A 16,195-nucleotide genomic window follows, 5' to 3' on the forward strand; every position below is an offset into this window, starting at 1 on the left:
CATGGTTTCAACAATAATTCCATCCCTTTCTTGTATTCCATCTCTCATACTCTTTTAACTTCTTCTTAGCTTCCGACAAACATTCTAGATTAAAAGTGACTGAATACATTGAAGGAATGAAGGGAAATGCCAACAAAAACAAAGTCATCCAAGGAAACTTCTATCCATTATGGCTACTGTATTCACTTTGCTGATGTTCATGCCAATCTTTAAAGTATAAGCTCTTTAACTATATATTTGGGACCTTTGTCCTTTCACATGTCCTACCTATCCGTGCTCTTTTCTGAAACTTTTACAGAACACCTCATATGTGTCTAAAAATTCCCATGACCCATACAACCTAATTGATGCTCATGACATCAGCAGTAGGAAACAAATTACACTTACTTAAGCAAGGCCTCAGTCTTTACTTTAAAATAGATGAACTTCTTCAACATCTGAGAGTGAATCAGTTATATGGAATGCATCCCTGGAATACCTATGCTGACATAAGTTAAGCTGTAAGTGGCAGTTATAACGTGGCTACAAATCTAGGAGTATCATCTTTGATTGTTTCACCTTTCTTCCTCCTGACAAAGGCTAAAAATTATTTCCCTGAAGTCTCCTTATTTCTCCTTTACTCCATAAACAGATGTGAATGGAACCTGGCCCAAAAGAGGTCTGATTTTGTCTCTGTCCATCTCGTGACTCATTTGCCTCTTTTTTTCCATGGATGCCTCAAGTTAAGAACTTACTTTCTTAATGATAGGTTAAAACATTCCACGTTAAGGAAATTCCATTGCATGTAGCATCATTGAGAAGTTTTCTATATTTGCTTCTACTTTGGAAATCCTTTGGTTATGAACCTGACCCCTATCCTGACCAAAAAAAAAAATAAAACTTACTGTCTTTAATTGTCTTTTAGATTATAAACCTCTTGAGGCATGAATTATGACAATTTTCATCCTTTATTCCAGCATCAATCATAGTGCTTTGAACTATAATTGTTTCATCATTTTTTTCTGAATTAAATAATACTAGAAATAATGCATGAAAGTGTAACATGTCCCTTAAAAGAATTCTGCAATTGGGGTTTACACTGATGATTTTCCCCCTTGAACTAATAGATTTTTCCTATATTTGTTTTTCTTTGGGGTTTACAATAAAGTGGTTGTGGGTAAATATTCAGGAAGACTTTTCACACCAGTTTAACATATTGCTGTACAACTTTTAGATCTTTTGTTTTCCTTTGTTTTTAAAATCAAAGTGTTATTTCTGGCAGAGTGGATTTTGGATTAGGTTCAACTGAATGAAAAGTAGACCCAGAACTAAAATAAATGTGCCAGGAGAGGAAGTGGATTCATTTTCCCAGATTCTTTTAAGTAAAAACAAACACATTTTAACAGTAAATCCTAGGAAAAATAAAAATGTCATGCACATCTTTTTTTATCAACTTCGTTCATTCTATAAGTACAGAGATAAAACTTAGTTTAAAATAATTATTTTTAAAAAATTAATAATAGGCTACAATGTCACATTTATCATCAACAAATGCATGGAGAAGGCATTTAGTTAACTGGTTTGAACTTCACCAACTTGACTTTGTAAGGGAGAAAAAGGGGTTTTGTGGGTTCAATACATTAAAAGGTGGTCGCCAGAAGATTGAACTATTATTAATCCTCAATTAAGAATAATCTCAAGTCAAAATTGACTTTTATGGAAGTTTATTTACAATTAGGAAGGTTGAAGGTAGGGAAATTGAGAGAGAGAAACTCTGGTCCTAACCAGAGGCCAGGACCAGGTAAGAATTTAGAGGCCCAGCAAAGGGGCTCAGAGTTTAATTAAACAAGGCTTCTAGCCACAAGCCCTTTTACAATTAGAGAGGCAAGAGAGGCCTCCCTGAGGGTAGAGCCTCCAGAAACACCAAGGGAAGAGAAGGAGAGTCATCCTAACTTACCCACCTGACAATTCAAAGGGAGGCAGTCAGAGGTCCCACCAGTGTCTCAGCATTTCAACACTCTTCCATGAACAAGAAGAGGTCCTCACCAGATACTCTCTTCCACCTAAGACCTCAGCTGACTGAGGATCTTCTCCTTTTAAAAGGGTCACTTGTGCATCACTTCCTGTTCCTTCCTCCTAATTTGCATGTCCAATCACAATAGATGATTCTCATAGTACTGCCTAGGGGCAGTCAGTTGACTCTAGCACACATGGGTTAGGACCTCTCAGAATTGGAAGGTGTTCTCACCTTTGGTGATTAAATCTAAAGATGGGCAGTGTAGACTTAATCTATTTATCACAACTTCAAAGCATGAAAAATCATCCACATTCTACTAAGTGGATTATCCTAAAAGATGAACCTTCCCAAAATAATTTTTTTTGGTTAAAGTAAATTTAAAATAATATTTTATTTTGCTATGTTATTTATCTAGGACAATGGTGAAGAGAATGACCTGATTGGAAAAAAGTAAGTTTTTGTACCAAGATTATGGTCATTTTTTGATATAGGTTGTTATTTATCCAGTCTTTTTAAATGCTGTTTTCATCTTGGTGAGATAAGGATATTATTAATAGCTGACAGATATTTTCTATGAAAATGTAATAGTTATGTAATAGTTAAAAATTAAATTACAAGGCTGCTAATAGCTTTAGTAACTTTATTACATAAAGAGTAGAGATAGTAATGAGAGGGAAATGTAGGAAAGATGTAGGGTTGCCTAGTGTAATACCCTAGGTGCTGTTCTTTTTTTTTTAATTAATTTTTTATTTTTTGAAAAATTTTCCATGGTTACATAATTCATGTTTTTGCTTTACCTTTTACCCCCTCACACTCCCCCTCCCCGTGACTAACTCACATTTCCATTGGTTTTAACATGTTTGGTCAGTCAAGACTTATTTACATATTATTGCTAGTTACATTGGAATGGTCCTTTTGGGTCTACATCCCCAATCATGTCCTCATCAACCCAAGTGTTCACGCAGTTGTTTTTTCTTCTGTGTTTCCTTTCCTATAGTTCTTCCTCTGAATGTGGGTAGCGTTCTTTTCCGTAAATCCCTCAGAATTTTCCTGGGTCATTGCATTGTTGCTAGTACAGAAGTCCATTACATTCTATTTTACCACAGTGTATTGGTCTCTGTGTACAATGTTCGTCTGGCTCTGCTCCTTTCGCTGTGCATCAATTCCTGGAGGTCTTTCCAGTTCACTTGGAATTCCTCAAGTTTATTATTCCTTTGAGGAAAATAGTATTCCATCACCAACATATACCACAATTTGTTCAACCATTCCCCAATTAAAGGGCATTCCCTCGTTTTCCAGTATTTTGCTACCATAAAGAGTGTGGCTATAAATATTTTTGTACAAGTCTGTTTATTTATGATCTCTTTGGGGTACAAACCCAGCAATGTTTATGGCTGGATCAAAGGGCAGGCAGTCTTTTAGAGCTCTTTGGGCATAATTCCAAATTGCCATTCAGAATGGTTCGATCAGTTCACAATTCCACCAGCAGTGCATTAATGTCCCAATTTTGCCACATCCCCTCCAACATTCATTACTCTCCTTTGCTATCATTTTAGCCATTCTTCTAGGAGTGAGGTGGTACCTCAGAGTTGCTTTGATTTGCATTTCCCTAATTATTAGAGACTAAGAAGACTTTCTCATGTGCTTATTGATACTTTTGATTTCTTTATCTGGAAACTTCCTATTCATGTCCCTTGCCCATTTATCAATTGGGGAATGGTTTGATTTTTTATACAATTGATTTAGCTCCTTGTGTATTTGAGTAATTAGACTTCTGTCAGAAATTTTTGTTATAAAGATTTTCCCCAGGTTGTTTCCCTTCTTGATTTTGGTTGCATTGTTTTTATTTGTACAAAACCTTTTTAATTTAATATAATCAAAATTATTTATTTTACATTTTGTAATTTTTTCTAACGCTTGCTTGGTTTTAAAATCTTTCCTTTCCCAGAAATCAGACAAGTATACTATTCTGTGTTCACTTAATTTACTTACAGTTTCCTTCTTTATATTTAATACTTTCACCCATTCTGAATTTATCTTGGTGTAGGGTGTGAGATGTTGATCTAAACCTAATCTCTCCCATATTGTTTTCCAATTTTCCCAGCAGTTTTTGTCAAATAGTGGATTTTTGTCCCAAAAGTGGGACTCTTTGGGTTTATCATACACTGTTTTGCTGATGTCACTTAACCCTAGTCTATTCCACTGATCCACCCTTCTTTCTGTCTCTTGGCCTGTACCATATTGTTTTGATGACTGCTGCTTTATAGTATAGTTTAATATCTGGTACTGCTAAGCCACCTTCTTTTGTTTTTTTTTTTACTATTTCCCTTGATATTCTTGATCTTTTATTCTTCCAAATAAACTTTGTTATAGTTTTTTCTAATTGAGTAAAAAAGTTTTTTGGTAGTTTGATAGGTATGGCACTAAATAAATTAATTAATTTGGGTAGAATGGTCATTTTTATTATGTTATCTCAATCCTACTCATGAGCACTCAATGTTTTACCAGTGGTTTAGATCTAGTTTTATTTGTTTGGAAAGTGTTTTGTAGTTATGTTCATATAATTCCTGTGTTTGTTTTGGTAGGTATATTCCTAAGTATTTGATATTGTCTAGGGTGATTTTAAATGGTGTTTCTCTTTCTACCTCTTGCTGCTCTAATATGTTGGAAATGTATAGAAATGCTGATGATTTATGTGCATTTATTTTGTATCCTGCAACTTTGCTAAAGTTGTTGATTATTTCTACCAGCTTCTTAGTTGATTCTCTAGGATTATTTTTTTAATTTTAAACATTTATTAATATTCATTTTTAACATGATTACATGATTCATGCTCCCACTTTCCCCTTCACCCCCCGCTCTCCCCCCACCCATGACCAATACACATTTTCACTGGTTTTGTCAGGTGTCCTTGATCAAGGCCTATTTCCAAATTGTTGGTAGTTGCATTGGTGTGGTAGTTTCGAGTCTACATCCTCAATCATGTCCACCCCAACCCATGCGTTCAAGCAGCTGTTTTTCTTAAATGTTTCTTCTCCTGCAGTCCTTCCTCTGAATGTGGGTAGCGTTCTTTACCATAAATCCCTCAGAACTGTCCTGTGTCATTGCATTGCTGCTGGTACAGAGGTCCATTACATTTGATTTTACCATAGTATATCAGTCTCTGTGTACGGTGTTCTTCTGGCTCTGCTCCTTTCACTCTGCATTAGTTCCTGGAGGTCTTTCCAGTTCACCTGGAACTTCTCCAGTTTGTTATTCCTTTTAGCACAATAGTATTCCATCACAAGCATATACCATAATTTGTTCAGCCATTCCCCAATTGAAGGACATACCCTCCTTTTCCAGTTCTTTGCCACCACAAAAAGTGCAGCTATAAATATTTTCATACAAGTCTGTTTATCTATGATCTCTATGGGGTACAAACCCAACAATGGTATGGCTGGATCAAAGGGCAGGCATTCTTTTATAGCCCTTTGAGCATAGTTCCATATTGCCAGCCAGAATGGTTGGATCAGTTCACAACTCCACCAGCAATGCATTAATGTTCTAATTTTGCCACATCCCCTCCAGCATTCATTACTCTCCCCTTCTTTCATTTTAGCCAATCTGTTAGAGTTGTTTTGATTTGCATTTCTCTAATTATTAGAGATTTAGAGCACTTTCTCATGTGCTTATTGATACTTTTGATTTCTTTACCTGAAAATTGCCTATTCATGTCTCTGGCCCATTTATCAATTGGGGAATGGCTTGATTTTTTATACAATTGATTTAACTCCTTGTATATTTGAGTAATTAGACCCCTGTCAGAGTTTTTCGTTATAAAGATTTTTTCCCAATTTGTTGTTTCCCTTCTGATTTTGACTACATTGTTTTTGTTTGTACAAAAACTTTTTAGTTTAATATAATCAAAACCATTTAATTTACATTTTGTAATTTTCTCTAACTCTTGCTTGGTTTTAAAATCTTTCCTTTACCAGAGATCTGACAGGTATACTATTTTTTCTTCACTTAACTTATTTATAGTTTCCCTCTTTATATTCAAGTCACTCACCCATTCTGAATTATCTTGGTGTAGGGTGTGAGATGTTGATCTAAACCTAATCTCTCCCATATTGTTTTCCGTTTTCCCAGCAGTTTTTGTCAAATAGTGGATTCATGTCCCAAAAGTGGGGCTCTTTGGGTTTATCATACACTGTCTTGCTGATGTCATTTACCCCAAGTCTATTCCACTGATCCTCCCCTCTGTCTCTTAGCCAGTACCATATTGTTTTGATGACTGCTGCTTTATTGTATAGTTTAATATCTGGTACTGCTAGGCCCCCTTCCTTCACATATTTTTTCATTATTTCCCTTGATATTCTTGATCTTTTGTTATTCCATATTAAATTTGTTATAGTTTTTTTTCTAATTCAGTAAAGAAGTTTTTGGCAGTTTGATAGGTATGGCATTAAATAGGTAAATTAATTTGGGTAGAATGGTCATTTTTATTATGTTAGCTCTTCCTACCCAGGAGCAACGAATGGCTTTCCAATTGTTTAGATCCAGTTTTATTTGTTTGGAAAGTGTTTTGTAGTTGTTTCCGTATAATTCCTGTGTTTGTTTTCTTAGATAGATTCCTAAGTATTTCATATTGTCTAGGGTGATTTTAAATGGTGTTTCTCTTTCTACCTCTTGCTGCTCTAATGTTTTGGAAATGTATACAAATGCTGATGATTTATGTGCATTTATTTTGTATCCTACCACTTTGCTAAAGTTGTTGATTATTTCTAACAGCTTCTTAGTTGATAATCTGGGATTTTTTAAGTAGACCATCATATCATCTGCAAAGAGTGATAGCTTAGTCTCCTCAGTGCCTATTTTGATACCTTCAATTTCTTTTTCTTCTCTAATTGCTACTGCTAGTGTTTCTAGTACTATGTTGAATAGTAGAGGTGATAATGGGCATCTTTGTTTCACTCCTAATCTTATTGGGAAGGCTTCTAATTTATACCAATTGCATATAATGCTTGTTGATGGTTTTAGGTATATACTGTTTATTATTTTTAGGAAAGGTCCTTCTATTCCTATACTTTTCAGTGTTTCCAATAGGAATGGATGCTGTATTTTGTCAAAGGCTTTTTCAGCATCTATTGAGATAATCATGTGATTTTTGTTTATTAGACTGTTGATATGGTCAATTATGTGGATGGTTTTCCTAATGTTGAACCATCCTTGCATTCCTGGTATATATCCCACCTGATCATTGTGGATGATCTTCTTAATTACTTGTTGGAGTCTCTTTGAAAGTATTCTATATAGGATTTTTGCATCTATGTTCATTAGGGAGATTGGTCTATGTGCACCTGAAAAGAAGATGTATTCCTTTTTGTCCCTATTTATTTTTATCCACATTTCAATTAAATCTAATTTTTCTAGGACGTCATTCATCTCTCTTACCTCTTTCTTATTTATTTTTGCTTTGGTTTATCTAGATCTGAAAGAGGAATATTTAGATCTCCCACTATTATGGTTTTACTATCTCTTTCCTTCTTGAGCTCTACCAGTTTTTCCTTTATGAATTTGGATGCTATACCACTTGGTGCATACATATTGAGCAGTGTTATTTCCTCATTGTTTATACTGCCTTTAATCAGGATGTAATGACCTTCCCTGTCTTTTTTAATCATATCTATTTTACTTTGGCTTTGTCAGAAATCATAATAGCCACTCCTGCCTTCTTTTTCTCATTTGATGCCCAAAAGATTTTGCTCAAACCCTTAACCTTAAACTTGTGTATGTCCACCCGCCTCATATGTGTTCTTGTAGACAACATATGGTAGGGTTTTGGTTTCTAATCCACTCTGCTATTTGCTTCCATTTTATGAGCCAGTTCATCCCATTCACATACAGAGTTATAATTATCAGTTGTGCATTCACTGACATTTTTGTATCCTCCCCTAGTCTCACAAATTCTTCTTACACTATTTTCTTTTAAACCAGTGCTTTGCTTTGAGCTGGTATCCCTTATCCCTTCCCTTAATTAGCTTCCCTTTCTACCCCCTCCCTTGTTATTCCCCTCTTTCTATTTTTAAAGGCCTAATGAGTTCCCTCCCCCTTCTTCTCCCCTCCCTTTTTTGACCTCCCTACTCCTCTTCTCCCCTTTGTTTATCCCTTTTGACTTTCTCAGTAGGGTTAGATAGAGTTTTTTATCCCAATGGATGATATAGCTACTCTTCCCTCTCGGGGTTGATTACACTGAGAGTAAGGTTTAAATATTACCTCTTATTGCTCTCTTCCTCTCCTTCTTATAATAGTATTTGTCCCCTCCTCTTCCCATGCCCTCTTTGTGTGTAACAGAGTTTCCTATTTTTCTTATTCACTCAAGTTTATCTTGGTTTCCCCTACTATTCACCCCCCTCTTTCCCACCCCCCATGTCATCTTAAACCATTTGGTATTCCAACCTCTCCCTATGAATTATTCTTCTGATTGCTATGATAGTGAATACTATAATAGTGAATAGAGTTCACTACAGAGAATTATACATAGCATTTCTCCACATAGGAATACAGATAATTAGATCTTATTGAAGCCCTTAAAGAGTCAAATTTAAAAAATTATGAGTTTTCTTTCTTTCCCCTCTGTTTCTTATTTACCTTTTCATGTTTCTCTTGATTTTTGTGGTTGGATATCAAACTTTCCATTTAGTCCTTGTCTCTTTTGTGCAAAAACTTGGAAATCTTCAATTTTGTTGAATGCCCATACTTTCCACTGGAAGTATATAATCAGTTTTGATGGGTACTTGATCCATAGTTGCAAGCCCAGCTCTCTTGCCTTTCTGAATATCATATTCCAAGCCTTGCCGTCTTTTAGTGTGGAGGCTGCCAGATCCTTTGTGATTCTGATTGGTGCTCCTTGATATTTGAATTGTCTCTTTCTGGCTTCTTATAAGATTTTGTCTTTTACTTGGAAGCTCTTGAATTTGGCTATTATATTCCTGGGGGTTGTCCTTTCTGTGTCTAGTGTAGAGGGTGATCTATGGATCTTTTCAATGTCTATATTGCCCTCTTGTTGTAGAATTTCAGGGCAATTTTGCTGAATAATTTCTTTTAGTATGGAGTCCAGGTTTTTATTAATTTCTGCTTTTTCTGGAATACCAATGATTCTCAAATTGACTCTTCTAGCCCTGTTTTCTTGATCTATCACTTTCTCATTGAGATATTTCATGTTTCCTTCTATTTTATTCTTTTGACTTTGTTTTATTTGTGCTTGCTGTCTTGAGAGATCATTAGCTTCTAATTGCTCAATTCTAGCCTTTAGGGACTGGTTTTCAGTTATAATCTTTTGGTTTTCCTTTTCAATCTGGTCATTTCTTGTCTTTAGTTGATGTGCCTCACTTTCCAATTGTGAAATTCTGCCTTTTAAACTGTTATTTTCTTGCCAGATCTCTTCCATCTTTTTCATCATCTCAGATTTGAACTCTTCAATAGCTTGTGACCAATTTTCATTATTTCGGGAAGGTTTGGATATGATTTCTTGTTTGTTCCCCTCTGTTGTTTGAATTTTCTCTGTGTAAAAGTTGTCGTGTGTTTCAGAGTTCTTCTTGATAATCTTTCTCTTCTGGGATTCCCGATTTTGGCTTGCCATTGTTATTAGCCCAGCGCCTTCTCAGCTTTATCCTCACACTCAGGGTCTGTCTAGGCTCCTGAGGTCTCAGGTACCATTGTTCTAGGGATCGAGCCTCCTGGTTGTCCCTGGTCTGCCCCTCTGCCCAAGGATCCTTCAACAGTCTCAGGGCGCTGCTTCCACTGCAGTGCTCCCACTGAGTGCTCCCATCTGCACAGGGTCCCCACTCGAGCTCCAAGCCTGAACTTGAGATCCTTGTCTGTGCCTAGGGTACTGCTTTCACCCTCACAGATGCTAAGGAAAGTCCATGCATGTTCTTTTAGCCTCTCGGGGTCCTAAGTCTTGCTTCTCTCAGGAACAAGCCCTGTAGCTGCCAGTGACTTAATGGGTGCCCCAAACCTGCTTTCACTCTTGTGTGCTGGCCTCTGAGCTAAATGTGGTGTGGGGGGCGGGGGGAGGGGCTTCTTCTTCTGGTGTTTTAGTGAGAGTTGTTTCACCCCTTTATAGTGTGGAAATGCCCCGATTCTGCATACCTTCAATGCTGCTCCCTGTTGTGGGGTCCCTTTGTTCATCTGGATTCGTTTTTATGTGCCCTTGGGGACTCCTGTATGCTTCGGTTAAGAGAGATCAAGCAGTGCTACTCCCAACTCTGTCGCCATCTTAACCAGAAGTCTCCAATTTGAAGGTAAGGATTTTTTAAAAAGTAATGATCAAAGAAAACTACCCAGATATTCTTGAACAAAAAATAAAATTGAAATTGAAATAATCCACAAATCATGACCAGAAAGAAATCCTCAAATGACAACTTCTAAGAATATAATTCCTTAATTCAAGAGCCCCCCAAAGTCAAGGAGAAAATACTAAAAGCAACCAGAAAGAAATAATTCAAATATCATGTAGCTACAATCAGGATCACAAGGGATTCACCAGTTTCTACATTAACATATCAGAAGGATTGGAATATGATATTAAAAAAGTGAAAGAACTATGTTTACAGCCCAGAGTCACTTATTCAGTAAAAGTTAGTATAGTCTTTCAAGGGAAAAATAGCCTTTCAATAAAATAAAAGATTTCCATGCATTCTTGAGAAAAAGACCAGATCTAAACAGAAAACTCAAAGTCCAAATACAAGACCCAAAATAAGCCTAAAAATATAAATGGTAAAGAGAAAATTTAAGGAACTCCAAAAGGTCAAAGTATATATATTCTTACATGAAAAGAAGATATCTGTACTGCTTTAAAATTCTTATTAGTAGTAGAGCAGGTATAAGAAATATACTTAGTCAAAGGGTAGAGAAGTAAGCAAATTATGATGATATGATAAGCAAAAAAAGCTTAAGGGTTGAAAAAGAAGTTTGTACTGAGATAAAAGGGAATAGAAAGATGGAATTAGGTAAATTATGTAGCCCAAAGGGGTGTGAAAAACTATTACAGTGGATGGGAATATGAGGGTGGTGTTGGGTAGTGCTTGAACTTTACTGTCATTGTAACTGGCCCAAGAAAGACTAACAACCATACTCATTGGCATATAGAATCCTATCTTACCCTATAGACACAGAGAATGGGAATAAACCAAGGGAAGAGATGTGGTAATAGGAGGGAGAAGGAAGTGGGTTGGTGATAAAAATGAAAATACTGATAAGGAGGGACAGATTGAAAGGAAAAAAGCAGGATCTGAAGGGCAAAACAAGAGAGGGGAATAGACAGTTGGTAAGCATAACTGTGTATGTGAATGTGATGAACTCACCCATGAAATGTAAGTGGATAGCAGAGAGAATTAAAAACAAGAATTTTACTACCTGTTGTTTATAAGAATAGCATTTGAAGCAATATGACACATATATAGTAAAGGTAAGACTCTGGAGAAGAATTTATAGTACATCATCCAAAGTAAAAAATGCTGGAATAGCAGTCATAATCTCAAACAAAAATAGATCTGATTAAAAGAAATAAAGAATGAAATTATACCTTTTTAAAAATTACTATAAATAATAAAGTTATATCAATACTAAATACATATGCACCAAGAGGTATAGCCTCTAAATTTTTAATAGAGAAATTAAATGAACTTCAGGAAGAAAAAACCAGTAAAATGATACTAGTAGGCGATCTCAACTTCCTCCTTTCACACCTAGATAAATCAAACCAAAATATAAACCCAGAAGAATATTAGAAATATTAGAACCACTAGATCTCTGGAAAGAAGTGAATGTCAATAGAAAGGAATATACCTTCTTTTCAGTAGTACATATAATATATAGTCATATATTAGGGCATAAAAACTCCACAACCAAATGCAGAAAAGCATAAATAATAAATGCATCCTTTTCAGATCATAATGCAATAAAATTATTATCAGTAATGTCCATGGAAAGAAAAATTTTTAAAAATGGAGACTAAATTACCTAATGCTAAAAAAAGCATTGGTCAAAGAACAAATTATAGAAACAATCAATAATTTTATTAATGAGAATGACAATGAGGATATCAATATCAAAATTTATGGGATACAACCAAAGCAGTACTTAGGGGAAATTATATATCTCTATATAATTATATATCTCTATAAAATAGAAAAAATGCAGATCAATAAATTCAGCGTGGAACTTAAAAAAGACACTAGAAAAAGAACAAATTAAAAATCTTCATTTAAAGATTAAATTGGAAGTCCAGAAAACTAAAGGGGAAATTAATAAAATTGAAAGAAAAGGAACCATTGAACTAATAATAAGACCAGGGGTTGGTTTTATGAAAAATCAAATAAAAGAGACAGAGTTAGTTAATTATGATTTTAAAAGGAAAGAAAAAAATCAAATAAACAAGTATCCAAAACAAAAAGTATGAAGTCATCAGCAATGAAGAGAAAATTAAAACAATCATTAGGAGCTATTTTTCCCAGATATATGCCAATTGATTTGACAATCTATGTGAAATGGATGAATATTTACAAAAAATTCAAATTGCCCAAATTAGCAAAAGATGACATAGAATCTTTAAATAATACCATATCAGAAAAAAGAAAGTGAACAAGTCATCAATGAACTGCCCAAGAAAAAATCTCAAGGGCCCAATGTATTCTCAAGTGAATTCTAATAAACATTTTTAGAACAATTAATCCTAATATAACATAAGCTACTTAGGAAAATGGGCTGAGAAGGGATCCTACCAATTTCTTCTTCTTTTTTTATGAAACTTATTTGGTATTGTTACCTAAGCCAGGATGAACAAAAACAGAGAAAGAAAAATATAGACTAATTTCATTAACAAATATAGATGCAAAAAATTTAAACAAGATGCAAGCAAGGAGAATATAGCAATATATCACAAGGACTATTCACTATGATTAGCTGGGATTTATACCAGGAGTAAGCTGATTAGGAAAATTATCAGCATAATTGGCCATGTCTATAACCAAACTAACAGAAATCACATGATTATCTCAATAGATGCAGAACAAGCCTTTGACAAAATATAACATTAATTTCTATTAAAAACACTAGAAAGCATACTAATAAATGGATCGTTCTTTAAAATGATAAGAAGTATTGTTATGGGTGGTATGAGGATATTGATCAGGACCTGATAGAGGGATGGCCCAAGGTCCTCTGATGGTCTAAGGACCTAAGCTGAGTGGGGATGAGAAGCCTAAGTGAACACTAGTTGCAGTACTGAACACTAAGTCCCACAAATATTTGAAGCAGCTGAACACCAAACCCCATCTAACAATGCCCAGGACTAAATGATTAAGTGAGAAGCTGTGATATGAATCACACAGCTTCTCTGGTTACTTGTCCAGGGCTTAAGTTGATGGATAATGTTGATGATGAGTGGATAAATTGTAATGATAAGTGGATAATGAGATTACTGTGACTTTGTCTTTGCCTGAGTATTTCCTTTACCCTTAGATGCAAAGGATATCAAACTTATCTTTAAAATAACAACAACCTTCACCCAAATAAACTTTAAGGATTTAATTATAATAAACTCAGGGGAAGGAATCAGGGTTGAAGGAAGAAGGTGTCGGAAATCTATGTTAGACTATAGATGATTAGATTTGTTGGTCAGTGACTAATCAGGCTGTAACTGTTGGCTGGAGTCAATGAAACAGGATACAGGTAACTTAAGCAGGTTGATTGGCCTACCCACCCAGCTACTGGGGTCCCCTTCTCATGAGTGAGAGAGCATCTTGATTCAGTTCCTGCCTTTATAGTGCTGGCAGTAACTGTATTTTGCCCCTTGTCTCATGGTATCTGGGTAAATTCTAAATTCCAAACTGTTGATTCACACTCATCATGTTTGACATTTTCTTATCAAAGATTGATATTATAGTACATACCTAAAACTTTCAGCAAATATTATCATCAATTCAGATAAGTTATAAGCTTTCCCAGTTAACATCTACGGTGAACAAAGGATGCCCATTATCACCATTTTTATTTAATATTGTATTATAAATGCTAACTTTAGCAATAAAGAAAGAAAAAGAAATTAAATGAATCAAGTAGACAATGAGGAAACTAAACTATCATTCTTCAGAGATGATATTATGTTATACTTAGAAAATTCTGGAGAATCAACTAAGAAATAGTTGAAATAATAACTTTAGTAAAGTTATAGGATACAAAACAAATCCACATAAATCATTAGCATATCTATATATTACCAACAAAGTCAAGCAGCAAGAGTTAGAAAAAGAAATTCCATTTAAATCACTCTAAACATTATAAAATAACTGGGAATCTACTTGCTATGGCAAACATAGGAATTATATAAACATAATTACAAACCACTTTTTTACATAAAGTCACATATAAACAATTGGGAAAATATTAATTTTTCAGGACTAAGGAATGGAATGGTAGATCAAGAGAGCAGATTAGATACACAATATACAGCGGTAAATGACCTTAACAACCTAGTGTTTGATAAACCCAAAGATCCCAGCTTTTGGAATAAGAACTCACTCTTTAACAAAAACTGCTGAGAAATTTGGAAAACTATATAGCAGAAGCTAGGTCTAGACCAATGTCTCACACCCTATGCCAAGATAAGATCAAAATGGTGATGTATGATTTAGATGTGAAGAGTGATACCATAACTGAATTAGGGGAACACAGAATAGTTTACCTGGCAGATTTTTGGAGAAGGGAAGAAAGAATTTATGACCAAACAAGAGATAGAGAGTATTATGTTATAAAATTAATCATTTGGTTATATTAAATTTTAAAAAACTTTTATACAAGAAAAATTAATCTAATCAAGATTAGAAGAGAAATAACAAACTGGGAAACATATTTATGACAAATGTCTCTGTTAAAGGTCCAATTTCTCAAATTTATAAAGAACTAAGTCAAATTTATAAGACTATAAGTCATTCCCCAATTGACATATAGTCAAAAGATATGAACAAGCAATTTTCAGATGAAGAAACCAAAGTCATCAATGATCATATGAAAATGTTCTAAATCACTCTTGATTAGAGAAACACAAATTGAAACAATGCTGAGGTACTACCTCATACCTATCAGATTGGCAAATATAGCAGTAGAGGAAAGTGGTAAATTTTGGAGGAGATGAGGCAAAACTGGGACAGTAATGTATTGTTGGTGGAGTTGTGAACTGATCCAGGTTTTGATCTTTGATCTGGTAATGCCACTACTGGGTCTATATCCCAAAGAGATAATGAAAACAAGGGGGAAAGACTTATTTATGCAAAAATATTTATAAATGGCTACTCTTTTTGTGTTGTCAAAAAATTGGAAATTGATGGAAATTCTATCAATTGGGGAATGGCTAAACAAATTATGGTACATGTTGGTGATGGAATACTATTGTGTTATAAGAAATGATAAGATGATTTCAGAAAAAGTTGGAAAGATCTGTAGAATGGGTGCAGAGCAAAATAAGCAAAACTATGAGAACATTGTAAACAATAAAAGCAATAATAGAAAGTGATCATCTGTGAAAACTTGGCTACTCTCAGCAATGCAAGATCTGCCACAATCCTGAAAGCCTTACAACAGGGAATGCTATCCACCTTTAGAGAAAGAATTGTTGGAGTCATCTTTCAGATCAGTGTATTTTTGGTTTTATTTTTGGGGTTTGGGTTTTGTATTAGTGTGCTCTTACCACAATGACCAATATGGAAGTGTATTTTACATGACAATAAATAAATAATGAATGAATGAAGATTTCCTGTTGAATTTCGAAACCCATTTTCCAGAGAATTAGGTTCTGGTTCAGCCTCCTTAACTGGATTATGAAAAAGGCCTGTAGTTTATCTGTATAAGGCGGATGTATGTAAGCCCTGGGACATTGCCAGAAACCTCCTTATTTCTTTGTACCAGGGAGATGCTTGCCTCATATCACCCAGACTGACATCAATTCAGGCCAATCAGAGAGACTCAGAAATGTGACAATTAGAGAGGGTATAAGTTTTGGATCAAGGAAGTTGTCAGCCTCTTTCTTAACAAGCAAGGATCTACAAGGAGAGGAGGAAAATTTATAGACTTCACATCAGACTCTAAGAAGGGCTGGCTAGGTAAGGAGGTTTTGAAAGGAAAACAGTCAGGCACTTTGTGGCTGATGCCTTTTCT

Source organism: Gracilinanus agilis, chromosome 1 (assembly GCF_016433145.1).
Source record: "Gracilinanus agilis isolate LMUSP501 chromosome 1, AgileGrace, whole genome shotgun sequence".
Taxonomy (NCBI): Eukaryota; Metazoa; Chordata; class Mammalia; order Didelphimorphia; family Didelphidae; genus Gracilinanus; species Gracilinanus agilis.